The sequence below is a fragment of the Schistocerca serialis genome, chromosome 4 (assembly GCF_023864345.2).
Source record: "Schistocerca serialis cubense isolate TAMUIC-IGC-003099 chromosome 4, iqSchSeri2.2, whole genome shotgun sequence".
Lineage (NCBI taxonomy): Eukaryota > Metazoa > Arthropoda > Insecta > Orthoptera > Acrididae > Schistocerca > Schistocerca serialis.
Genome location: NC_064641.1, coordinates 703976210 through 704003135, shown reverse-complemented (window position 1 = coordinate 704003135; position 26926 = coordinate 703976210). Strand labels below are relative to the sequence as shown.

At 43.5% G+C, this 26926-nt stretch overlaps 1 protein-coding gene across 1 annotated transcript in view; it reads right to left on the bottom strand.

Annotated features, from left to right (window-relative positions):
* LOC126474705 (phospholipid phosphatase 1-like) overlaps positions 1–26926 on the bottom strand; it is a 782821-nt gene that overhangs the window by 78498 nt on the left and 677397 nt on the right. The window lies entirely within an intron of this gene.

The window sequence follows — 26926 nt, the reverse complement described above, 5'->3', positions numbered from 1 at the left end:
TAATATACGAACAATGGGACAGCCACCTGCTTTCTTTGAATGTTTTTCACTTCCTTCTTCGTCTTGTCAGAACACATGGTAGCCATTCCATAATGCTGGAGAGGTTTCACGTTGACTGCTCAAATTCATTTAATTATTTTTTTCGTGATTCTTTTGAGAACATCCTGTGTATAGCCATTTTCGCTAATGAGGTGTAGTTTCTACCTGGACACGTTTGCAGTCAGAATATTCGTCTGACTGAGCTGACAACCTTCACCAGTGAATTATACTGCATCTGCATCGATCAGAAAATTGCTAACGATGTATCATAAATCGGCAGCTCTTTATTGGACCATTTTTATTCAATGACCCCATCAACGGGGGATACTACCTCAATCAATTTCTAGAAAATTTCGTGACCTAACTCAAGGACCACATGAGAGTCAACAAACAGAATTGTCCAAACGACTGATGTTTATTCCACTTTTAGACCTATTATTTGCTGATACTGGTAGATATGGTATATCTCCGGATCTTATCCTGTTGGATTTATACCAATGTAGTTCACTATAGAAACAAGTATACGAAACTTTTTGTGTGGTTTTTGGCCACTCAGCCATATAGTGTTTTTGTAATCTCTGACACCTTTTATTCTGTACTTATCACACAAATTATATTTTCATTTCATTAGTTTAATCATCTTATATGAACTTTGAGACGGACATATCTTTTCAATTATATTCTAAATTTATACGCAGGACGTACACAGTACTGGCACATTGATGACAAACTTATGCACGACGCAGAACTCGAAACAGTGCCCTCCAATTGGCGAGGGAGTGCAACTATTCCGAAACCACGTATCTTAGCTATTCCAATGCAGACACAGACACCCACTACTCAGAAAATAACAAACAGAAAATGTTCGGCGTTGTTAAGGGTCGTGCACAGACACCCCTTAAGAACGCAATTTAGAGCAAAGTGCACTGCCTTACGTACCATTTCAATTTTTTTTTACATGTCACACTTCTGGCGTTCATTTACACTGACATACGCTAGGACAATCTGGGTTAATGCAGCTCCAACACATGTGCGTTGCCTGCTTGTCATACAGAACGCAGTTCTACGAATCATAAGTAATGCCTCACGATACACATGCACTGCGGACATACACAATCAATTACTCTTCGACAGCAACGGAATTCACAACGTGACTGTACACGAACTCGAGACACTAACAACTCCTTCATCCACAACTTTGGAACTACAACCATAACCAAAGGTGAGGCCCAAAAATACTTATCGTTCGGGATTTTTAATCACATATGGCAAGCTTAAACTAGGCGCACAGACCACGCATTGTCGCCGAGCCACTGTATTATGGCAAAAATGCCTGGCGCTGCCACTGTAGGTCTTATAACCCACAAACTGACAACAACAAGAAGCCGAACATGCATTACCCACCCGACATCCTACAATGAGGGGCAATTGTTATGATCAAATTGACCTCTTTGATGGCGACTTTGGCATGTTATAGATACGCTGACGCCGGAGATGACCCATAAGACAAACACTACCGGAAAGAAATTAGTACTCCTGGAAATATGACGTCGATTTCGATGACGGCATAAGCCACCTGGGGGATGCTAGATGTACTGATAATGGTCTCAGCGTCGTTCCCCAACAGATAGTGTAGTGGCACAGCTACAATACTGGCCATTAAAATTGCTACACCACGAAGATGACGTGATACAGACGCGAAATTTAACCGACAGGAAGAAGATGCTGTGATATGCAAATGATCACCTGTTCAGAGCATTCACACAAGATTGGCGCCGGTGTCGACACCTACAACTTGCTGACATCAGGAAAGTTTCCAACCAATTTCTCATACACAAACAGCAGTTGACCGGCGTTGCCTGGTGAAACGTCATTGTGATGCCTCGTGTAAGGAGGAGAAATGCGTATCATGACGTTTTCGAGTTTGATAAAGGTTTGATGTAGCCTATCGTGATTGCGGTTTGTCGTATTGCGACATTGCTGTTCGCGTTGGTCGAGATCCAATGACTATTAGCAGAATATGGAATCTGTGGCTTCAGGAAGGTAATACGGAACGCCGTGCTGGATCCCAACGGCCTCGTATCACTAGCAGTCGAGATGACAGGCATCTTATCCGCATGGCTGTAACGGATCGTGCAACCACGTCTCGATCCCTGAGTCAACAGATGGGGACGTTTGCAAGACAACAACCATCTGCACGAACAGTTCGACGACGTTTGCAGCAGCATGGACTATCAGCTCGGAGACCATGGCTGCGGTTACCCTTGACGCTGCATCACAGACAGGAGCGCCTGCGATGGTGTACTCAACGACGAACCTGGGTGCACGAATGGCAAAACGTCATTTTTTCGGATAAATCCAGGTTCTGTTTACAGCATCATGATGGTCGCATCCGTGTTTGCCGACATGGCGGTGAACGCACATTGGAAGCGTGTTTTCGTCATCGCCATACTGGCGTGTCACCCGGCGTGGTGGTGTGGGGTGTCATTGGTTACACGTCTCGGTCACCTCTTGTTCGAATTGACGGCACTTTGAAAAGTGGACGTTACATTTCAGATGTGTTACGACCCGTGGCTCTACCCTTCATTCGATCCCTGCGAAACCCTGCATTTCAGCAGGATAATGCACGACGGCATGTTGCAGGTCCTGTACGGGCTATAAAGGCACATTTGCATGCCGAGCGTGAGTTTCCTCGGAAACGCGAGATATTAATTAAATAAATAATCAGTGACAAATAAATAAAGCCTATGGCACACAACTGCAGCGCTGTGTCGCTGATAAAACAAAAGCACAATTACGTTACTCGTATGTTGGATTAAAAAAAGGAGAGCTCTGGTTGAAGTGGTGCGAGAAGCACGTATTTTAGTTTATTGTCTGGCACACCGCCATATTTCATGTTATAGAAGAATACTGCGAGTTGCAACCACACTAGGCACTCGATTCTGTAAAGAATTATATTTATAAAAGTAAGTAGAATTGTCAACTGTAGGCTTATTCATTGAATATATCTGATTTAACTAACTGTGTAATTTTTTTGTTTAGTAGACAATCACCTCTGTACGACGTTTTGGCATGGCTGACAAATTATTGTAATATTGAGATTTAGTTTATGAGTCCGCACCTACCGCAGCAGTCTTTGGAAACGATTTAATTACGAAGTCCGATTATTTCAGTTTTATTTCACGGTCAACTACGAGTAACATTGCCTTTACGAAAAAGCCATTGTCAAGCGTCTGATACCGAATAATTAAAACCTGACGACTCATAGGAGAGACAATCATACAGATAAAATAATTAATATTTTATTTTATTTAATTTATTTTTATTAATTTTATAGGGCCTTTCTGGATACAGAAAATGTTCGAGTGCTGTCCTGGCCAGCACATTCTCCAGATCTCTCACCAATTCAAAATGTCTCGTCAATGGTGGCCGAGCAACTGGCTCGTCACTATACACCAGTCACTACTCTTTTGAACTGTGGTATCGTGTTGAAACTTCATGGGCAGCTGTACCTGTACACGCCACCCAAGCTCTGTCTGACTCAATGCCCAGGCGTATCATGGCCGTTATTACGATCAGAGGTGGTTGTTCTGGGTACCGATTTCTCAGGATCTATGCACCCAAATTGCGTGAAAATGTAATCACATGTCAGTTCTAGTATAATATATTCGTCCAATGAATACCCGTTTATCATCTGCATTTCTTCTTAGTGTAGCAATTTTAATGGTCAGTACTGTATCAGTGTGTCACCTGTGTCAACCTGTTAATAGGGAATGCTCACAGCCGGAAAGCTCAGTGTGGTGCAAACGTGTAAATCGAGCGGGCAACCATGCCACAGAGATGCACTCTGCTACCTGCAGCTAACTGAGCGAATCCGAAGCGGGTCAAATTGTGCCCTTCCGAGTGGCGGGATGGTTCCTTCGGAGAACTGCTTCACAAATTGGACGTGCTGCGTCAGTTGTGTAACGATGCTGCTCTCAGTGGTCACTTGAACATTCTGACAACCGTAGGTTGTGGACGTACTCGCAGCACAGACGCCTGCCAGGATGGTCATTATTGTAAGAGCAACAGTGGCAGTGAACTGCTGACTTCTAAAAGGACGCTCTAATTTTTTTCCGGCAACGTAGTTGGTGCCCAGCAACAATGATAACCTGGCCACTGTGAGCATTTCCTCAGCCGGCCGAAGTGGCCGTGCGGTTAAAGGCGCTGCAGTCTGGAACCGCAAGACCGCTACGGTCGCAGGTTCGAATCCTGCCTCGGGCATGGGTGTTTGTGATGTCCTTAGGTTAGTTAGGTTTAACTAGTTCTAAGTTCTAGGGGACTAATGACCTCAGCAGTTGAGTCCCATAGTGCTCAGAGCCATTTGAACCATTTTTTTAGCATTTCCTCATCACCATGCATGAACTATCGCTGCTAGAAGCATAAATACGCCCGTAGCCGTACTACCCGTCCAGACTTTCTACACGGTGCCTGCCATCACGCTTTCCTGATCTTCCTTTCACCGACATATACCTGCTATTCTGCAATCATTTTTCTATGTTCTAGATGAGGCAGTATTAGTGGGTGATCGCACCCAGACGTACGGACATCACACTCGCGCCTCTCATGACTCCTCGATAGAAATACTAACCCTTTTGCAAAGGTGACTGTAGAACTTTTTGTGATGGCCGCCATGCAAGTGCGTACGCGCACGAACACCATTAAATAATAATTACAATTCACGCTGTACATGGACGCTTATAAAATTGGGGCAGGGAGGAACGGAGGGTTCTACTAACTTTTTTAGACAATCTTTCCATTTTCATTAATGACATTTCCCTTTTCTTCTCAATCTGGAGATTTGTTAGCAACATACCTCGTCCCCCTTTCTCAGCTCTCTTCTGCAGTCTCTTCAGTTCGCATTACATTTGTACTTGACTGGCGTACGGAAGCCTTGGCCTCCCTCGTGCGTTCTGTCCCGGAATTTTTTCTTCCACCATCTGCTCTGCGATAGGACAATGTCTGTACATGTGCCCACCGCTCCCAGCGGGTGAGACACTGGAATCACCTTCTGAGAAGTGGGGTTCAATGCCCAATCAGTCCACCCAGGTTTAGATTTTCCGTGGTTCCACTTCCACATGCTTAATTTTATCCAGGCTTGTCCATTAGGCAAAAATTTTTCTTCTTTGCTCCAACGGTCTCTCCTACCTTGACAGCCCCCCTCCGCCCCTCCTTCCCCCCCCCCCCCGACCACACACCGGCAATATGACCTGTTTTATAGAACGCTCCTGTACTCTTCATTCAGTCTCTCCAAGGGTCTTTACTATCTTTCTCCAACACCAAGCATCAAATGCTTGCAAACGTTTTTGTTCTGCTCCCTCTTCTACTCATATAGCTGAACCAGAGAGGTCAACTTTTCAAACTAAACTATTGAAACAATAGTTTCCTGTTGTTTAACGTAATACTGTTTAACGTTGGTAGTTTCTTCCTCTCACTGAATACTGTTTCAGCGTGTGCAATTCTCAATTCTCGATTTAATTAACTAGCAGTTTCTAGGATGCTCTTTTATTCTGCCACGTAGATACATAAACCTGGTGACTATTTTCATGTTTTCCCCGCCCAGATTTAAGTTTGTTGAACTGACACTTTGCTACCATGGTTTCAATTTTGTACTTGTTTATTACGTATTATGTGTTTCTGAAATGGAACACATTTTCCCTATGTATTATTACTCCCACAAAATAAAGACTTTTACATTAACCCTCCTCCCCTCCATGACCTACACAAGTTATGAAAGAGTAAAGTGAAATGTGGATGACAAATGGTCAGGTTAAGCTGCGGAGAATACTGAAGATTAAATGGATACATCGGATAACTAACGTTGTCGTGAATCGAATTATGGAGAAAAGAAATTTAAAGAGCAACTTGGCTAAGACAAGTGGTCTTTTGATACGACATTGATTTTTTCCTCTTTTTTTGTTTTCGAATCGTGTCCATTCAGTCAACTCAGTAATGATGGACGATAAGATAACGTATTGGAGGCGACTTTCTTGTCAGTTACGACGGTACGAGTGTAAGAACAACACAACGCCCAGTCCAGGAGCAGAGAAAATCTCCGACCCGGACGAGAGTCGAACCTGGGTCTCCATGGTTAGCATCTATCACGCTGACAGAGCATCTAACGAGGCAAATGAGGGCATTTTGAGACATTATAGAATTGTCAATACGGTAACTAAAGAAAGTGTGGTGGTGGGGGGATGAGAGGGAACTGAGGAATTGTAGAGCGAGACCAAGACTTGCATACAATAAACAGGCTCAAACGGATGTAGGGTGAAGCAGTTAGGCAGAGATTCAGACGACTGCAGAAGATAGACGAGCATGAAAATTGCATCAAACAAATATTCAAGCTGACGACGACGACGACGACGACGACGACGACGACGACCACCACCACCAACAACAACAACAACAACAACAACACCGCCACCGCAGCAATAACAACACAATAGTAGCAGCAGCGGCTCAGTTTACTCCATCTTCATCTTAAATGTTGAGCACGAAGGGAGAAAGGCTGTTCACATCTACACTGATAATAAAATAGAACAAACTGAAAGCTACACATGTTTAAGGAACAATTATACATGGGGAAAACAATAATACGCTTAGATTCGCAGACAACGTGAGACAATTAGCAGAATCCAAACACTGCCTTCAAAAGGCCAATGAAGCACTACATCTACGTGATTACTCTGCTATTCACAATAAAGTGCCTGGCAGAGGGTTTAATGAACCACCTTCAAGCTGTCTCTCTACCGCTCCACTCTCGAACTGCGCGCGGGAAAAACGAGCACTTACATTTTTGTGTGCGAGCCCTGATTTCTCTTATTTTATCGTGATGATCATTTCTCCCTACGTAGATGGGTGCCAACCGAATGTCTTAATGATTGCCACCCCAATTCACGTATCATGTCTGTGGCACTACCTCCCATATTTCGCGATAGTACAAAACGAACTGCCCTTCTTCGAACTTTTTCGATGTCATCCATCAGTCCCACCTGATGCGGATCCCACACCGCACACCAATACTTCAGAATCGGGCGAACAAGCGTGGTATAAGCAGTCTCTTTGGTAGTCCTGTTGCACCCTCTAAGTTTTCAGCCAATGAATCGCAGTCTTTGGTTTGCTCTACCCACAACATTATCTATGTGATCGTTCCAATTTAGGTTATTTGTAATTGTAATCCGTAAGTATTTAGTTGAATTTACAGCCTCCAGATTTGTGTGACTTGTCGCGTAATCGAAATTTAGCTGATTTCTTTTAGTACTCATGTGAATAGCTTCACACTTTTCCTTATTCGGGGTCAATTGTCACTTTTCGCACCATACAGATATCTTATCTAAATCATTTTTCAAGTCGTTTTGATCATCTGATGACTTTACACGACGATAAATGACTGCGTCATCTGCAAACAATCTAAGACGGCTACTCAGATTGTCTCCTATGTCGTTAATATAGATCAGGAACAATAGAAGGCCTATAACACTTCCTTGGGGAACACCGGATATTACTTCTGTTTTACTCGATTACTTTTCGTCTACTACTACGAACTGTGACCTTTCTGATAGGAAATCACGAATCCAGTCGCACAACTGAGGCGATACTCCGTAGGCACGCAGTTTGGTTAGAAGACGCTTGTGAGGAACGGTGTCGAAAGCCTTCTGGAAATCTAAAAATATGGAATCAATTTGACATTCCCTATCGATAGCACTTATTACTTCATGAGTATAAAGAGCTAGTTGTGTTTCACAAGAACGATATTTTCTGAAACCGTGCTGACTATAAAATGGGGCAGGTGCTTGACTCGCCTGGAGGGGAGGCTGTTCGTAAGAGACTGGCCATCAAATAAGGAGAAAAAGAAGTGCATTGGGAGTCCATGGGCTCACGTTACCCAAGGTCGAGGAGGCCGGCTGACCACTAGCGGCTATCTTAATTGCCGGCGCTTTAACTGAAAGGCGTTGCCGACCGTAAATTTGTGGAGGAGCCTTTGTCCGGATGGGGCCGCCTCAGTCGTAACAAACTTGCCGGCCCAACTAGGGGCAGTAAATCCCGCGCTCCAGCCCACAGGGCATTCCCTCACGGCGCTAGGCCAGCAGGCATGCGGCCTGCCCGAATACTAATGCACGGCGGCCGGCGTAACATGCCGTGCTGTACTCACAGTTCAGAGCACGCTACCAGGACAACGCCACAATAGGAAGATTGGTACCCATTGGACGCCCTGTGTAGCCGAGCGGTTCTAAGCGCTTCAGTCTGGAACCGCGCGACCGGTACGGTCGCAGGTTCGAATCCTGCCTCGGGCATGGATGTGTGTGATATCCTTAGGTTAGTTAGGTTTAAGCAGTTCTAAGTTCTAGGGGACTGATGACCATAGATGTTAAGTCCCATAGTGCTCAGAGCCATTTGAACCATTTGATACCCATTGCAATAGAGCTTGTCACAGAGGACACGCTTAGAAGGCAGTGGACAATTCAAACTTAAGAACTTGGTAGCAGATAAAAATGTGTACCGGACCGATATTCGAACCCAGGTCCTTGCTTGCCTTTCGCGGGCTATGTCATTACCAACTGAGCTATTCTGCCTAACTTCCTAATTTCGCAGAACAGCCGTAGTTAACAACGTTTATAATCTCCCCCCTCCTTCCTAATTTCAGCTGTCATCCACAATATGCAAAACCTTTTATGAAAAATTTGAGTCGAGCGAAGGTTACAAACTTTCTGGCTTACTTAACTTTTCGTCTAGAGTTGGCTCCAGTTCTTCTTGTCTAGGGGTCTGATTCTTGAAGCTCAAATTATCACATTTTAGGCCCTCATTGTTGAATTCACCAAAATAAATTTGAAGTTTGTTGTCGCAGAACTTTTGTTGTTACGTTAATATATTTTGTCACATTTTAGTATATCATAGACTTGAATTTTCACGTTAACAAAGCCGAAATTACATTGTTCGCCCAAAGTACAAAAATATGTCCGATCGCATCATAGGCATGGTTACCACTCCTTCATTCTGCGGTAATAACAGTATTCCAAAGGGTTTACAAATTCTTGACAAATGAATTTCTATTAATTTCGATTATTTCATAAATGAATCCAGAAATAAACATAGTAAACAGTACTAGATTGCGTAATTAATAACAAATTTTAAGTGTACCAAATAATTCGTAGTTTCAAAAGTTTCTTTAAAAAAAATCATTTTAACAGTACATTCAAAGATAGTACTTACCGATCGTAGCATCGAAAATAAAGGAATTCCTTTTCATAAATTTTAGCTTGAAGTATAACACATCATGTACAAAATTATACGAAAGTTTTCAGGAAAGCAACTGAGATAGTATTAACCTGCCCAAAATTCGAAAAATAATACTAGTACCGACAACTACTGTTGAAGAAAAGTAACATTATAGGACGATGTCCCTTTACACGTTATAGCCCACGGTTTATGGACATAGTGCCATGCCGTTGACCTATTCTGCGCAGGATATTGTGGCCGATGCGCAATGACCAATTTTCGTCCGTAGCACTGGGCGAGTTCATTCGCTTTTTCGGAAAGGGAGGCCGACATTACCTTCTCTCGGCCGGTCGGCTTCTCTCTGGAATGACGCAATCGAGACGCACGCCCTGTAGTGTTTCTCAAACGATTTTAAAGAAACTGCTCGGTAAAAAAATTCATTTTTGCATTACTAATAGCTTTATATGTTAACTTCATGCTGACGTACCCATCATTTCGTTAATCGTCATAGTTATTGTGATATTTGGGTTTAGTAAGACACTGCACGAAATTTGAAAAAGTTTGCAAAGAAAAATAAGGGTCACTATAATTTTGCATTTGGTACATATTACATAAACGCGCTGCAGCATATGAAATTTAGCCAACATATTGAATTTTTCTTTGGAATTGGATACAGATCTCTATCTGTCACCAATCTCGAATAAATTGGTCTGATGTAGCAAACTCATCTGCGATAGCGCGCGCCAACGACAAAGCCAGAATGAAATATCCACAGCATTACTCATATTTCATAAATGGTTTGAGATATCGATATGAGATTTTGGCAAATGACAGCATGCAAAGAGGACAGCATTTTGCCTTATGGTTATTATGCAAAACTTCATTATGTACGGTGTTATTCTACTAACTACAAACGTTTTTGTTGAAAGAATAAAATTTTTAAGGGCCACCGACAACTGGTTAAACGAGAATTACTTTGCGTTTTGTAACAGCGTAAGTGAATACATATGGTTAGTTTTGTATCGAGGATGTACTGTTTCATTAGCTATTGACCTTACTTTCCTTCAGTTCCTTAAACTTAACAAGTCATTTTTTTAGAATTCTCCCACAACTGCGTCTGCACGACATATTAGTGGAGTGACATTGTGTAAATTCCGCTGAGTTTTGGCGAAAGGAGCAAATTTTAACATGGCAGAAAGGGAAATGTACGTTTTACTCAAAATTCGCCACTCGTGTCGCTTTTCTGAAATTTGCAAATGGTTAACAAACCAGGCGAATATAAATCGCTGCTTTTGTTGTACATTCAGCGGAATTCTTTCTAGACTTAACTGTAGCAGGGGTGACAGGCCTTATTGAATGGTCACCATGCAAGTGTGGGCGTGGAGAGGCTCCATTTAATATTTACAAAAACATGTAAGTGCGACCTTCAGTTTAGAAAGGCAATTCCCCTCCAGCTCTCGGTATTTCCCCTACTGCTCCCGCCGGCAACTCCTACCACTTTCGCTCTCCCCAAGGCGTGCCCTGCCGTTTGCGCATCTACCGGCCACATTACTCTGCGCGCACTCTACTACCGTGACGTCACACGCACGGGTTGCCTACTTGGGGGGCCAGGCTGCGGCGGTTGCTTTGTCAGCGCGTGCACTCACTCTCGCAACATACAGTGGTTGGACAAAAATATGGAAACACTGTACGAAATACATGCTTGAATATAAATGCAGATGCTAGCCTCGCCTGAATTTTGCACTGTCGTATCTGACCATAAATGGCACCTGTGCAATGTCCTCAGTACACTGCAAGTGTCAGTCGTTCTGTGTAGTTGTGAGGGCATTATGTCGGAACTAAGTGACTTCGAACATAAGCGAATTGTTGGTCCTCGCACAGTGGGTGCTTCCGTAACCAAGGGAATCGAAGTATTTGGTGTTTCAAGAGGTACGGTATTGAATGTAAACCGCAAACAGGGAAAGCGAAAAAACATTATCCGCTAGGTCACGATGCCGACGGAAGTGTGTGTTGAGTCAACGTGAAAACTGGCTTTTAACAGGACTGTTACGAGAAATGAAGATACGACGGTTGGAAAAGTCACTGAAGAACTTTATGTTGCGCTAAGGGAGCTCCAGAAGGTGGAAATTGCCGGGCGAGCTGGATCTCCAGAACCACTCATCAGTGATGCAAATTAACGTAAAAAGGGAAACGTGGCGCCGAAGCCATAAAACCTAGACTATGGAGCGATGGAAGAAAGTCATTTGGTCGGATGAGTCTTGTTTCACAGTGTTTCCATTTCTGGCCGAATTTACGTTCCAAGAGTGAAACATGGCGGTGGTTTGGCGATGATTCGGGCACCGTATCTTAATGTTCCATGGGTCTCACGGTTATTCTGCAAGGTCGCATTACTGCCAAGGATTATTCGATCATTTTGGATGATCAGGTTCATCCCATAGAACAAGCTCTATTCTCCAATGGTGATAGTATGTTCCAATTAGGGCCGTTAATAAAATATCGAGATACTGATATTTACCCTATATATTGATATGGCAATATCGAGTGCCAGTATTTTTATTTATATATTTTATTTTTTTCGGAATTTTCGGTAAATATTTGAAACTGTTCTTTTGAAATTGCAGAAGAACGTAATTGTACTTGCACTGTATGAACGAGTTACTTCTTTTTGAGCTTTCGTCACGTCCAGTCTTTCTCTTTGACTGTGTGAAGTCAGTATAGGTGGCACAAATTAGTAGTCCGATTGCACAGGGGGAGGGGGAAATGCTGACGTAATCGGCGCACGGCGCCACCAACAGAAACTGCAACATTTAACTTCACCACGCAATTTGGACGCTACGACTGCTACGTCGTTGGCGTTTGCAAAAATGAAAACACCGGGAAGTCGACGTGAAGGATTCCAAACAAACCCCGTATGTGACAAAATGGACCTAGCGGACACCTTTTATTGTGTCATTTAAATGCAGTTACCACTGTGTCTGGGCCCGGTAGTTGAGTGGTCACCGTGACAGAATGTCAATCCTAAGGGCCCGGGTTCGATTCCCGGCTGGGTAGGAGATTTTCTCCGCTCAGGGACTGGGGGTTGTGCTGTCTAAATCATCATCATTTCATCACCATCGACATGCAAGTCGCTGAAGTGGCGTCAAATCGAAAGTCTCTCCTGAAAAAACCTTACAAGCTTTTCAGTCTGTTCCTGACCACCTTGCACATTACTATCTGAATCGTTCACCCCGTCAGCCGATCACAGTTTCAGGATGGAACCCATTGCCTTCAGGGGCAACAAAGATTCGATTTTCAATATTTCATTTGATTACTGACTTAAAAAAATTAAAATTTTATCATTCTACTCAAGTAGTAAAGTTAGAAACTAGGTGTGCCTTGAGTAATAGTAAACTCACTGCGCGTAAATTACCCAAACTACATTCAGACAGTGATTAAGAATGAGGGCACTTAGCGACTTGCAACAAATTTTACACATAGTGCCAAACCTTTCTGAAATTTTTTCTCGCTGATACCCCAGCAAAATAATGAAAGGAAAAAGTTTACCACTTACTATATTTTCGCAGTTTCTGCAGGATCAGACATGACTCTCTAATTTATTACTTCTTTGTTACTAGCTCTATTCGGAACAAATGTTGTTAATACAATCTACATATAGCACTGAATGCAATTGCGAAATTATATTATTGTATGACTTGTAGTTCAGGAGATATGACGTAATAAACTTTGAGATGTGAGAAAAAAATGGATGTTGGAAGACATTTTATGCATGATAGTTCGATGCCTCAAAGAACTAGGGATGGAGACAATACTGGTCGAAAGATATTTGATTAATCGTAACAATGTACGCACGGAAATCCTATGACGAGTAATACGGAGTTGCGGATACCGCGCTAAGACACGTATGAAGCTGTACTGCAACAACTGAAGCCTATACTACAAAATAACCGATTTAATCTATAATGAAGCATGTATGTGGCAGTTGCAGGTGTATGGTTCACGAGATCCAACTCATTTTCCAGCGTAATCTGATGAAGACACAAATGAATTAATGACATTAGCTGCTAATGGGCACTGATTTAAATCAATGGGGTAAGTTGAAAATTTGTGCCGGACGAGGATTCGTACCCGGGTCTCCTAGTATGCGGATGCGGTGACCACTGCGCCATACGGACACAGTCGTCATCGCAACTGCACCGAGTAGCATAGCACACCTCCTGTCAGACCCCAACTCTCAACTTATCCACACGCTACAGATGTAGTGCTCCTTACCAATTATCCTAATTACTCGCGGTATGTCACCGATTATCTTAACAGTTAGAGCCTGGTGTGCATCTGCACTGAAATGATAAATTGGTCGTCCTCACCTTACATATACCATGGAATAAAGGTGTGAGGAAAACTATTTAGGAAATGTAAGTATTTCTTGAACGGTGCAGATTTAATTGGTCATCCTGAAAGAAAATAATGTTCAACATCATTGTACTAGGAATATGTCTTCCTTCCTTGCCCCATTTGACAACTCTTTCCATCCTTACCGCAGTTTGGTTCTTTAAAATGCTATACGAAACAGCAACAGAAACATCAAAAACAGGACTAGAGAATGGTTATGTAATTCTCATTAGTTGTAGTAGTAGTAGTAGTAGTAGTAGAAGAAGAAGGTTCAGAAATAATGCATTCCATGTTCAGATTCATCAGACTCCGCCGTTTACCGTCATTCGACGTAACAGCGCGACGGAGGAGGGCTACGGCAATTCGCAACAGTCTGTATCTTTTGTCTTGACGGTCAGCATTCCTTTCGTCGCCGATAAACAACTTCGCAGAACATTTGTTTTGGTCTGAAGACAGCAGACCTTAAACACAAACATTGCTAGTGTTTGTATGCTGAAATATAAGCAAACTAACATACGTCAGCTCACTTTTTGCACACGCTTCTGACGAGCAAGTGACGTAACAAATTCAAAGCTAAATACAGGAGACGCTGTACTTGAGTTCAAGTGGCTGAGTTCGAGCATACACAAAGACAAATCGCTGGTCCCTTATGGCCTTCATACATAAACTTCGCAAAGCAGCTGTTACAGGATTCTACGTACCTTTGTGCGTGCTCTGATGGAGCAAATATTCACCAGAAAAAAAACACATATGCCACATCTATATTACTAAACGGTTAAAACGATCAGCAAGAACCCAGTTGCAGGTAACCTCTCTAATGGCTTCCAGGAGCATCTGTACTTCATATAATTATTGGCCGAATTTAAAAGTTTGTGTGCGTGTGCGTGTGTGTGTGTGTGTGTGTGTGTGTGCGTGAGGCAGCGCAACTCAGAGCCCGCAAACTACACTGGTTTTTTTAATGCAGTATTTGAGAATGAAAGCACTTAGTGATATCCTGAAAAATTATGTGTGAGATGGATTCTATAAAGAATCGGCTGGAGGATTCTTTAAAGAATCGGCTCGAGGGATCACTGGTGTATGACTCACTTAATAAACTATCGAAGTTAACCAACACTACCGCGAGCTGCAGTGAATGAAAGTGTCTTCCTAAAGGTGTCCGCACAGAACTGCTATGTTTCATTAACAGGTCTTACGATCTGCCGGATTGTTTCCATCAAAGCTTAATATCCTGTGGTAGTGGAAGATTTACAAGAAATGTCTAAAATGTTTAATGCATGTTATCCAACAAGAAAACAGCAGATACTAAGAAAATACCTTATTCCCCTTCAATCACCAAGTTTCTCCTCCGAATGCGAAAATATCTTGTTGACGCCGACCTACATAGTGAGTAACGATCATCATAATAAAGTAAGAGAAATCAGAGCTCGCACGGAAAGATATACACTCCTGGAAATTGAAATAAGAACTCCGTGAATTCATTGTCCCAGGAAGGGGAAACTTTATTGACACATTCCTGGGGTCAGATACATCACATGATCACACTGACAGAACCACAGGATAATAGACACAGGCAACAGAGCATGCACAATGTCAGCACTAGTACAGTGTATATCCACCTTTCGCAGCAATGCAGGCTGCTATTCTCCCATGGAGACGATCGTAGAGATGCTGGATGTAGTCCTGTGGAGCGGCTTGCCATGCCATGCCATTTCCACCTGGCGCCTCAGTTGGACCAGCGTACGTGCTGGACGTGCAGACCGCGTGAGACGACGCTTCATCCAGTCCCAAACATGCTCAATGGGGGACTGATCCGGAGATCTTGCTGGCCAGGGTAGTTGACTTACACCTTCTAGAGCACGTTGGGTGGCACGGGATACATGCGGACGTGCATTGTCCTGTTGGAACAGCAAGTTCCCTTGCCGGTCTAGGAATGGTAGAACGATGGGTTCGATGACGGTTTGGATGTACCGTGCACTATTCAGTGTCCCCTCGACGATCACCAGTGGTGTACGGCCAGTGTAGGAGATCGCTCCCCACACCATGATGCCGGGTGTTGCCCCTGTGTGCCTCGGTCGTATGCAGTCCTGATTGTGGCGCTCACCTGCACGGCGCCAAACACGCATACGACCATCATTGGCACCAAGGCAGAAGCGACTCTCATCGCTGAAGACGACACGTCTCCATTCGTCCCTCCATTCACGCCTGTCGCGACACCACTGGAGGCGGGCTGCACGATGTTGGGGCGTGAGCGGAAGACGGCCTAACGGTGTGCGGAACCGTAGCCCAGCTTCATGGAGACGGTTGCGAATGGTCCTCGCCGATACCCCAGGGGCAACAGTGTCCCTAATTTGCTGGGAAGTGGCGGTGCGGTCCCCTACGGCACTGCGTAGGATCCTACGGTCTTGGCGTGCATCCGTGCGTCGCTGCGGTCCGGTCCCAGGTCGATGGGCACGTGCACCTTCCGCCGACCACTGGCGACAACATCGATGTACTGTGGAGACCTCGCGCCCCACGTGTTGAGCAATTCGGCTGTACGTCCACCCGGCCTCCCGCATGCCCACTATACGCCCTCGCTCAAAGTCCGTCAACTGCACATACGGTTCACGTCCACGCTGTCGCGGCATGCTACCAGTGTTAAAGACTGCGATGGAGCTCCGTATGCCACGGCAAACTGGCTGACACTGACGGCGGCGGTGCACAAATGCTGCGCAGCTAGCGCCATTCGACGGCCAACACCGCGGTTCCTGGTGTGTCCGCTGTGCCGTGCGTGTGATCATTGCTTGTACAGCCCTCTCGCAGTGTCCGGAGCAAGTATGGTGGGTCTGACACACCGGTGTCAATGTGTTCTTTTTTCCATTTCCAGGAGTGTAGATGTTCGTTTTTTTTGCACGCGCTATTCGGTAGTGGAATTACAGAATTAATGTGTAGGTGGTCTGCCACGCACTTAAGTGTGATTCGTAGAGTAGCCATGTAGATGTAGATGTTGAAAGTAATTTCTATTGCTCGTATTCACGACACAATTTAGCAACTGTACAAGTCATTATTTGGGGGGTAAAGAAAAGGACTGATGTCACACGCATTTGGACGCTTACCGAAATGCGCGTCAGGTAACGGTGCACTGCTGCGATCGTAAAGTTTGTCGACTGTATTCTCTGTGCAACTGGTAGCTCCAGGCCTTATCATCCGCCATGATAAATATGAAATGTAACATAAATGTGTCACATGTCCCACTGAACTCTTCGGCATTGTCTTCTGCGTTGTCTTCAGATTGAAATTCAATTTGTATTACTCAAATAGGGAACAAATCTTACGCTTGCTCAGATTTTGGTGAATGAAGGCCATAACATGGCCCTCATTCGTCCGACGTCAATCTCTGAGACATACACTGATTTTTTTGGCAGGCTCTGTGACATTTGTTCCTTCTCGTGGTGGTGATGACCAGGTAATTGGTTTATTACCAAAGGCTTCCTTTTCGTCCTCAATACGTTTTAACCAAACTTAAATTCATTTTATATTAATGGGTTTTCTTCCATACACTTTTACCGACATAATATTTGCTTTGTTGGTTTTTATCACAATTTAAATTAAATTTTACATTTATTCGTTACCTGATTGCGATATGGTAGGAGTCTTCAGCCTTATGATGTCTGGCTGGTCGCAATAGACAAATACACTCCAGCTTGATTTGTTCGATATTTCTCTCCGTGTGTAGGTCAACACAGGCAGGCTATCAGACAAGAGACAGTTGCTCCTATTACTTATGTTACAAAATTATGGGGACCTGATGGTAGTGCATTGCTTTGCTGGATTATACGTCAGCTTCTGAATTGAAAGAAGAATATGACCTTGGATCATATAACTTACTGTTGGGGACATGTGTTATTAGTCGCATTCTAGATCAAGAATGATATGCGATGCACATCATGTCGTCATGTCTGTGATTCTTTCAGCCCGATGCTCCAAAATGTGCGCAGATACTTCAACAGCACAGTTCGCATGTACCCGTTCTTGTAATTTAAGACAAGCGAGAATTTTTCGAAAAATGTAATTTCTCTTCAACACGGATTCTATTGGAGGTATTCCTGCGTTTAATGTAAACTGAGGCGCCCACAGTTCATGTTCATCTCCACACCATATTAAAGCTTTACGAAAGGCTAAAAATGGGGTTGATGGCATCGGGCATCGCGATTGCCGTTCATCCACTTGCTATCACTATACTATCTTGGCGGAATCATCAGTACTGCCCCAGACAGCTTAAGTGTTTTCGGTGAGTAAAGTTTTTGTCCCTTGCCCTCGTTAAGAGCGTTGTACAGGGTTTGTCTGATGGTGGAACTAAACTTCTAGGCCTATTTCTCTGACAAGGTAGCTTCCCTTAGCCAAAATACACCCTGTTTCAGAGCGCCGGAAACTCGTACCGCGCAGGGTTACGCCATTCGCCTTCGAGGACATGGAAGTAAGATTTGCTGCCTGACCCGGCAGTGGCATTTTTCATCGTTTTTGTGTCCTAATGGCAGGAAGAGAAATGTAGATTGCAGGAAAAATTTAATATATTTAATGTGAATGAAGAAATAGTGTAGTATAAGAACAAATGGAAAGAGCATTCAAGAAAACTGCAACAAACCTGAACACCAGACTCACTTCTGAAGTATAAACCAAAACCGAGGTGAAGGCCGTTCGGTCAGCCGACGGAAAGATGTCCATGACAAAAATGACCAACGTGAAGTTTCAGGTGCTAAAGTAAAAAACTTCCTTCTGCACTGCATACCAACAAGAAAACACGATAACACCAGGACCCAAAAATGATCCGAAAACGAACTAAATTTTGTGATGCTAGTCTTCCACATGCGTCAATAATTGAATTTGCACGGCAAACGATATCGCATCTCATAGTACTTCAGAATCTTCCGCAAATAACTAGCAGTGAACCATGGATTTCAGTCGAAACAATCCAGCAGATAATAACTCATACATACATACATACATACATACATACACGGATTTACTCAATTTCGAGGTGAAGGTTTTACTTACATTTATTCCAAATTCAGCGATTCGTCTTTCAATGGCAACGATTTAGTGATACGTGTTTAAAAGTTTCATCATTTCGTAGCATCACTATTTGTCATAGTTACAAGGTATCAGATTCTTGTATTCCTTACAGTTTCTTTCTGTTTCTTTCAACTTTTACACTAAATTGTGAACTGTGTGTTAAGAGAGATACCTGAAGAACAGTCTACAACTAAAATACCTATAACAAGGACGAAACCGGAGTTGCATAACATTGACTTCCATTATACTCTCACGTTCATGGTTTCTCTGGTTTTCCCTTGGAAGATTCCATTCTCAGTCAGAATATTGGCCAACGTAAAGCTGGTCTACATAGTTGTATTCTCAATCTGCCGAGCCACGGACAGCTGGAGATCATCGACTGCTCCATATGGAGCATCGTTAGTAGCAGAGGCAACACTGCTATTACGTTTCTGAAACGGGCGCACAATCGTTTCTTCCGTTACATACGGATCACATGTGAGAGACAGGTGGTTCAAATTTGCTAAGTGAAAGAAATTCAGCAATGTGTGCGGGGTTTTCGTTTTGTAATTAGCTCATGGCACTTCTCCTAGCTTCTTAGTAAGTGGAAATGTAGGCCCCTCTAAGCGGTGTTGATTGAAGCGAAGATGAAAACTTGATACTGTAATGATCAGTTATGTTATCCAGTGACATCATCTATCGCGGTTTGACAACACAATTTCACATTTAAGAATGTAAAGGATACAACTGTTAATATTTTATTGATACTCGTATTTTGCGTATCTTAAATGGCCATCAGGAACTGACTAAATGAACATCTTTGACACTATTCAATTTTCTCCAGAAGATGGCCTTTTTAGGTAAACGATATTCGAAAAATAATTGCTAGTAGAACATTCTGCATCTACAATCACAATGCTTAGGAAATATTTTCTGCAACAAACTTCTATACACAATCCGTCCAGCGATTGTGTTAATGTAGATTGTAGAGTAAAGTTTACAGAGCCTAATTTTTTTTAATTACTAAGCTCCGTTTCAATTGTTTTGTACATAAGTGCCGGCAGTTTTCTACTGCAAAGGCATAAATTTTGTGTTACACTGTAATATTTAATACTACTCCTACATCCAGTGTGGATGGAATTCGTATGAAATATAGCTACGCGTTAGCTGCAAATTCTATTTACATATCCTCGTTTATTAATCAACCTAATGTTCACACACACGTTCCTATTTTAATTGACTCAAATCATTTCTCTTTGGTTTTTTCGCTCATAAGAAAGTGTCATTTACTTTGGAGTTTCTTCCATGCTTTTAAAAAACGTGGCCACGTTAATGAAGTAAAACAAAATTGTCGCACGAAGATGATGATGCTACCCTTTGAAATATGTCATCTAAATAATTGTTTACTTAGCTGGTTTGTATATTCTCATTAGATACGTACGTTTTTATTTCTTATAATTTCCTTTAGTACTGTGTGATTTACATTTGACTTACATACTTTATTGGGACATGATTCTGTTTTGGTTTTCTCAGCTTGGATCTTTCCTCTGCGTTAAGTTCCAAGGATACTCAGTTATTTATCGTAGTGAGTATATTATTCTCTTTGACCAATAGCATCGCGAGCTGCAGGAAGAAGTAGAATTGCATCTCTGGACGAAACAATAGCTTTTGTGCGCAGATCGTTCGAGCGCAGTCGATCGCCTGAGTTCGTAGCAGTTGTGAGCGGGTGTTACAATGTGTACAGGTCCGATATTATTCTTGCTGTTACATGACTGAGAACAGATTTCATGATTGAGAATTAGGATAGTAAGTTAATGGCCCAATACAGGATCACGACGGCTGTGACCACAAGTTTATTTAAACGTTATACCATAATAATTGTGCAAATCTTACATTTATACAAAACATATATTTGATTGCCTGTTGTAAATTCTAATCTCATTAATGTAGTTTGCCTTCGCTGTCTGGCTATCTTTAGTTATAATAGATTCCCAGTCTCGAAAAGTGAAGTGCTTGTTGGCAGACCTTACATGGGTCAATAAATTAAAAACTGTCACACTCAGTTGGAGAGAAACTTGGGTTCAACGAAAAAGGTGAATAGAGAACAAACTTAAGAAGTAAATAATCCTAATAAACATAGATCCGGAAATCAATGGTTTCCCCGATATGATGTATTACGGTTCAAAAAAAGGTTCAAATGGCTATGAGCACTATGGTACTTGACTTCTGAGGTCATCAGTCGCCTAGAACTTAGAACTACTTAAACCTAACTAAACTAAGAACATTACACACATCGATGCCCGAGGCAGGATTCGAACCTGTGACCGTACCAGCAGAACGGTTCCGGACTGAAGCGCCTAGAACCGCTAGACCACAGCGGCCGGTTCTACTTGTTCGTTTTGATTCTACCTATAACGGTCCAACACCTTGTATACACCGGGAGGACTTGATGTAACATTGATCTCTTTCCGCTTTTTAGTTATCGGCCTCCCGATCCACTTGTTAACATTTCGTCTGCGTACAGTACGAATTGTCACGAATATGCGATGTCGCCCGCGAATAAGTCGGAGTTAGTTGCAAGCTAGACACAACAGTCTGCACGCCAGCCTACGGGACGCGACCATCTTTGACCGGCGCTGCGAAACGCGCACAGCGGGTGAAGGGGTTGCATTGTTGCACCGTGGGAAACGGACAGTGCTTGACGTGATTTGGTAACGCAGCGGGGACAGCGCGGCACGCATGACGTGTCCCATTTTTGTATCTGCGCTGTACTGTATTTATAGTAACGAGCTTACCACTGGCTGGGGGAGGTGGCATTGTGGTGGCCACAGCTGCCGCCGTGGGGCATCAGGAGCTCCCTACGTGGGCCCGGCGAGCACATTGTAGGCCTCAGCACGCACGCACACACAACCCCCCCCCCCCCCACCCCTCCCTAACACCACGTCATCACCCTCCTGTAGCCGAAGGACGTGCCACTCGATAAAACAGGACACGATCTCTCTGTCGGTGAAAAAAAAAAAGGATACCCCGACATGGGGGAAACAATGGAGCACACCCCTCAGCGGTTCCGTATTTATGTGCCTCGATTTGGAAAAACAATGGCGCGTTTTTAGGAGATGCCAGGCGTTGCTCACTTCCTCTTTGAGTGTCCTTAGCGACTCCGGACGACGCGGGACGACTGTACGTTTGAATGTATTTTCTAGCTCGCTCTTAGTTCTAATGGTTGGCGAAGCTACTGACACCAAAGTTACAGGTTCTATTCCCAGTGGCATACTCTAATTTTTCATGCAAAGAAACGTCTGGAAGTGTGTCCACCCAGTCTCTTGAGTCTAAAAGAAGCTGTTAGATTAAGTAAGTAGCGAAGTATGCACACAAACTGCGGAATTAACTTCGAATAGAAAGGCTCGCACCCGGCTCTAAGCCACAAGATGTTGGGCTTCTTTCTATCTTTCTAACTAATTTATTCCTTACAGAGCTCGAGAAAAATCAAGTTCTCGTCTTAACAGCACCACCCGATATCAGACTGAAAAAAAGACAGCCTTCTGACTGCTTTGAAGCGACCCACTACGAATTCCTCTTCTGTGCCAACCTTTTCGAGTAGCAATTGCAACCTACCTCCTAAATTATTTGCTGAATGTATTCCAATCTATGTCTTGCTCTGTAGGGTTTATCCTCTACAGTTCCATCTAGTAACATGTGATTTATTTCCTGATGTTAAAGAGTGAGATTAAAATGCAAGGTGAAAGGATATAAATGATAACATTGCAGTGAAAGTGAGAAAGATTTACAGCATGTGTTGAATGGGACGAACAGTTAGTTTAATGAGTACAGAATATGGATTGAGGGTCAATCGAAGAAAGACGAAAGTAATCAGATGCAGCAGAAAGGATAACAGTGAGAAATGTAACATCAGAATAGGTGATCACTAAGTAATCCATGAAGGACGGAGCAAGGAGGACATCAAACGCGGACTAGTATTGGCGAAAAGGGCATTCCTGGCCAAGAGAAGTCTACTAGTATTAAACGTAGGCCTTAATTTGAGGAAGACATTTCTTGAGAATGTAATTTTGGAAGCCAGATGTTCTACCATCCTGTCCCTTCTTCCTAGTTTCCTCGCCGATTCTACGGAGAACCTCATCATTCCTTACCTTATCGGTTCACCTAATTTTCAACATTCTTCTGTAACACCATATCTCAACTGCTTCTGTTCTTTTCTGTTTCGATTGTCCCACAGTCCATATTTCACTGCCAAGTAATGCTGTCTTCCAAAATTACATTATCAGATTTTTTTCCTCAAATTAAGACCTATGTTTGATAGTAGTAGACTTTCCTTGGCAAGGAATGCCCCTTTTGTCAGTGCTAGTCTTCTCTTGATGTCCATTTTGCTCTGTCCATCATCGATTATTTTGCTGCTTAGGTAGCAGAATTCCCAACTATTTCTACTTCATGATCACCAATTCCGATTTCAAATTCCTCACTGTTCTCATTCCTGCTACTTCTGGCTACTTTCGTCTTTCTTCGATTTACTCTCAATCCATATTCTGTACTCATTAGACTCTTCAGTCCATGTAACACTTCCTGTAATTCTTTTTCACTTTCACTGAAGTGGCAATGTTATCAGCGAATGTTATCATTTATATCCCACTCTGTAACCTATTTATTTACGTCTTTGCTTCTCCGTTATACAGACTGATACACGTGTAGATAGCTATCCGCCAAATCCGAAAGGAGAAAAGTCAACACTGATAATAGGCACACACTTCATGAGCATGAACCTATTGCTCAACGTCTTCGCTGCAGGAAAGCTTTATTTCAAGTACTGCTCCCCTAATGAACTCAAACGCAGAAGAGAGGCTGCAATGCTGGCAGGATAGAACTGAACGTGGTCGAATACCACCAAAAGATGAGCTACTCTCTTGAAAGCAGCCTGATCACTTAGAGGGCTTCGTTTGAGAATTGGCCGAAGTAAACCTGCCATTCTAAAATAGGGACTCTGCGATAACCTAGTTGCGTTCTTTGCATGTAGTACTAAGCAGACTCTAGGCGCTACAGTCTGGAACCGCGCGACCGCAGCGGTCGCAGGTTCGAATCCTGCCTCGGGCATGGATGTGTGTCATGTCGTTAGGTTTAAGTAGTTCTAAGTCTAGGGGACTGATGACCTCAGATGTTAAGTCCCATAGTGCTCAGAGCCATTTGAACCATTTGAACTAAACAGACGATGTGCCACTTCGTCGCTACACTTCATTTAAATGTCATACAGTGGTTGTCATACACACGCTAAGAAGTAGTAGCTCCCGCCGATACCAAAATGTATACGCTTTCGAAGTTTCTAATAGCAGTAAATTTGCATCAGCTATCCCGGCCTTCGTTACTATCGCTTCAAGGAAGCCATTCTGAGAATCTAGCGCCACCTAGGTTGTTCGTTTGGCTTGAATGAATTATCAGGTCATCACTCATTTGCACAATCACCACTGCCATCAACAAGTAGAGCTGACGGGTATGGCGTTCCAGTGGTGACAAGCATGAGCGGAGGCACGGTTCCGTCTGTGAAAGCCTCTGGGCTGAGTATGCAGTACAAGCTTGCCAGCCCTTTACACCTCACTGTTCTGAAATGCCGTATAGCATTATTGGCTTCCATCGGTCGCGTAGTGCACGTCTCTTTATTTGACGCCATTTTGGCGATGTGGACGTCGATGGCGATGATGAAGGCAACACAACATCCAGTCCTCGAGCGGATAAAATCTCCGATCCGGCCGGGAATCGAACCCAGACCCCCTGAATGGCAGTCAGGCGCGCTGACCTCACAGCTAAGGAGGCGGACGTTTTCTGTTTTCTACGAAGCCTTGGGTGAAACAATTTTCTTCCTCCAAAGCGGCATGCAAATGTGCAAGCCTGGAGAGAGACGAAGCCAACTCCACCCAGCCGGTTCGAGTTACGCGTAGGCTGCGTAGTTCATTGCGCCAGCGCAGGAGCGGCGAGGGCATTGCCATCCGGTCCAGGCCGGACGTCACATCCGCTCAGATGTCACTTTCCTTATCTGTCGCCGGTCGATTGCTGACGTTTCATCTGCACCGTGCTGAACGGGCTGCGGAGACAGGTTCTCTCGCGACGTTTGTGCGCCGAGGCACTTCCCACTTCGCTGTATTTGCTTCTAATCGGTCACGTTTCGACGGCCGACTCGCAAGTGTCACGGACCAATTTACCTGAGAACGTAGTCTTTCATGAAGGCACTGTTACATAAAACATTCACGGACTTCTTGCAGCCTCAGTTCAGGGCAAAATTTCAAGCTTTCGACGATTACCTCCATCGTCTTCGGCAGGAGCAACTGGCTGTCAAAACTGCTGCTGTGGTAACCTTATATAGCCCATATATGGCTTCTGATTGGTCAAAACTAAAGTTTTGTCCCAGGTTCCTACATACTGGGATTCCACTTCAACCGTGACAGCGGATATAACCTGCAAGCGAGCTCTAGATGCAGAGAAGAGACAGACACTCGTAGCATTGTTTACACTACTATGGAAGCGGTGGCGCCACTAGCACAGACGTTGACACCATCTGCGACAGCATTACGTAATTACCGACCAATCAGAAGCGATATATGACTGTGAGGCCCCCACAGTAGCAGTTTTGACAGTCAGTTGCTCATGACACAGGCGATGTAGGCAATCGTCAAAGGCTTCAGTTTTTACCCTGTATCGACGCGGGAAGAAGTCCCGGAATGTTTTGTACACCAGTTTACCTCATTTCACTTTACTGAACTCTGCTAACTTAAAACGCTCTTCTGTAAAATATAATGTAACAGCAGAAATAAATAGTATGCGTATCAAACATTTAGAGATGGTTCCGGGCACATTATGATTTTTCGCAGAGGCTGCCTTTTCAGCAAGGGACGAAATCCATGAGAAGATCGTCTCCATGGTCTATTGATTAGTGTTATTAGACAGTAATGAGGAGGTCCCAGGTTAGATTCCTGATAGTTATCTCAAATTTTTCTATGGACCACACAGCCTTCGGAGGCCAAACAGGGAAATGATTGGATGAATAAGCACCGGTACTGAGACACCGGCCGCCTATGCGGACTTAAATCGAAAGATTTGCAACGGGCTTTATATACCCGAAGAGACACTAACTAATTTCAGGGTCTGAGAAGAAACGATCTGATATATAGCGCGTCCGGAAACAATCTGAAAACCTTGTAAGGGTGACTTAAGATCGGTCGTGCTCGGAAAGGACTTCAGAAAAAATTCTGATACTTTGCGCCATTTCCGAGTTGATTAGCGTCGAAGGTAGCCAATCAGGCCGTTGCACGCGCAAATTCAAGCGGCTCGTCAGAGACGGTGTCACCAAACGTGCTCTTCATTTTGTTTCCTGAAATCAAACAAGTGAGCGATACAAAAATTTGACATGGGACGGTAGTAAAAATCGAACTCGAGCCAAAGTCTGGGTAGTTTCGTGGGCTATCATACATGTTATGAGAACAACTGGCACTAACTGCATCAGGCGGGCCGCGTGAATTTGTGCGCCCAACGGCCTGATGGGCTAACTTAAGTACTAATTAGCTCGGAAACGGTACAACGTACCAAATTTTTTCTTAACAATTATTTATCAGCACAATCTATGCTGCAATGCCCTTAAGAGCTTTTCAGACTGTTTCTGACCGCACTGTATATTGCTGTAGTTCTATGAGATGTCGACATTTAGTTGGACTATAAGAACACTACCTGTCTTTACCACATTCTATTGTGGTCAAGACAAATAGTGTTATTAGAATACATGTCTGGTACTGTGTGTGAGGACTTATCCTCGTTCCGTATTCCTTGGAAAGGACGATGATATACAGGAAGTTAGTTTGTCCATCATAAACGACGTTTTTTTTCTAAAGGCCGCTGCTGTATCAATAAAGACGTATATAATAAAGTTTTTGCACCAATTGTTTTTCTTTTTCCTCCAGGCGCAGAGAATTATTTGCTTTCACTTGTGCTGTAGGAAATAATTCTTGAATACAATGTCTGTGTGTTATTCTGCTTCTGTATCTCTGCACTCTTCTTTTTACTTTCTCGCTTCGTTCCGAAACGCGAAAAATATCAGCATCTAATTTCGAAAATATTACGTTGCTCTCAACGATTGTATGTAATTTGTCGTTTGGCGGATGAGCTCTTGGGGTGGAAAGGATGTGGAAAGGGACGCGGCAAGTCCGTTTCAAGCCAACAA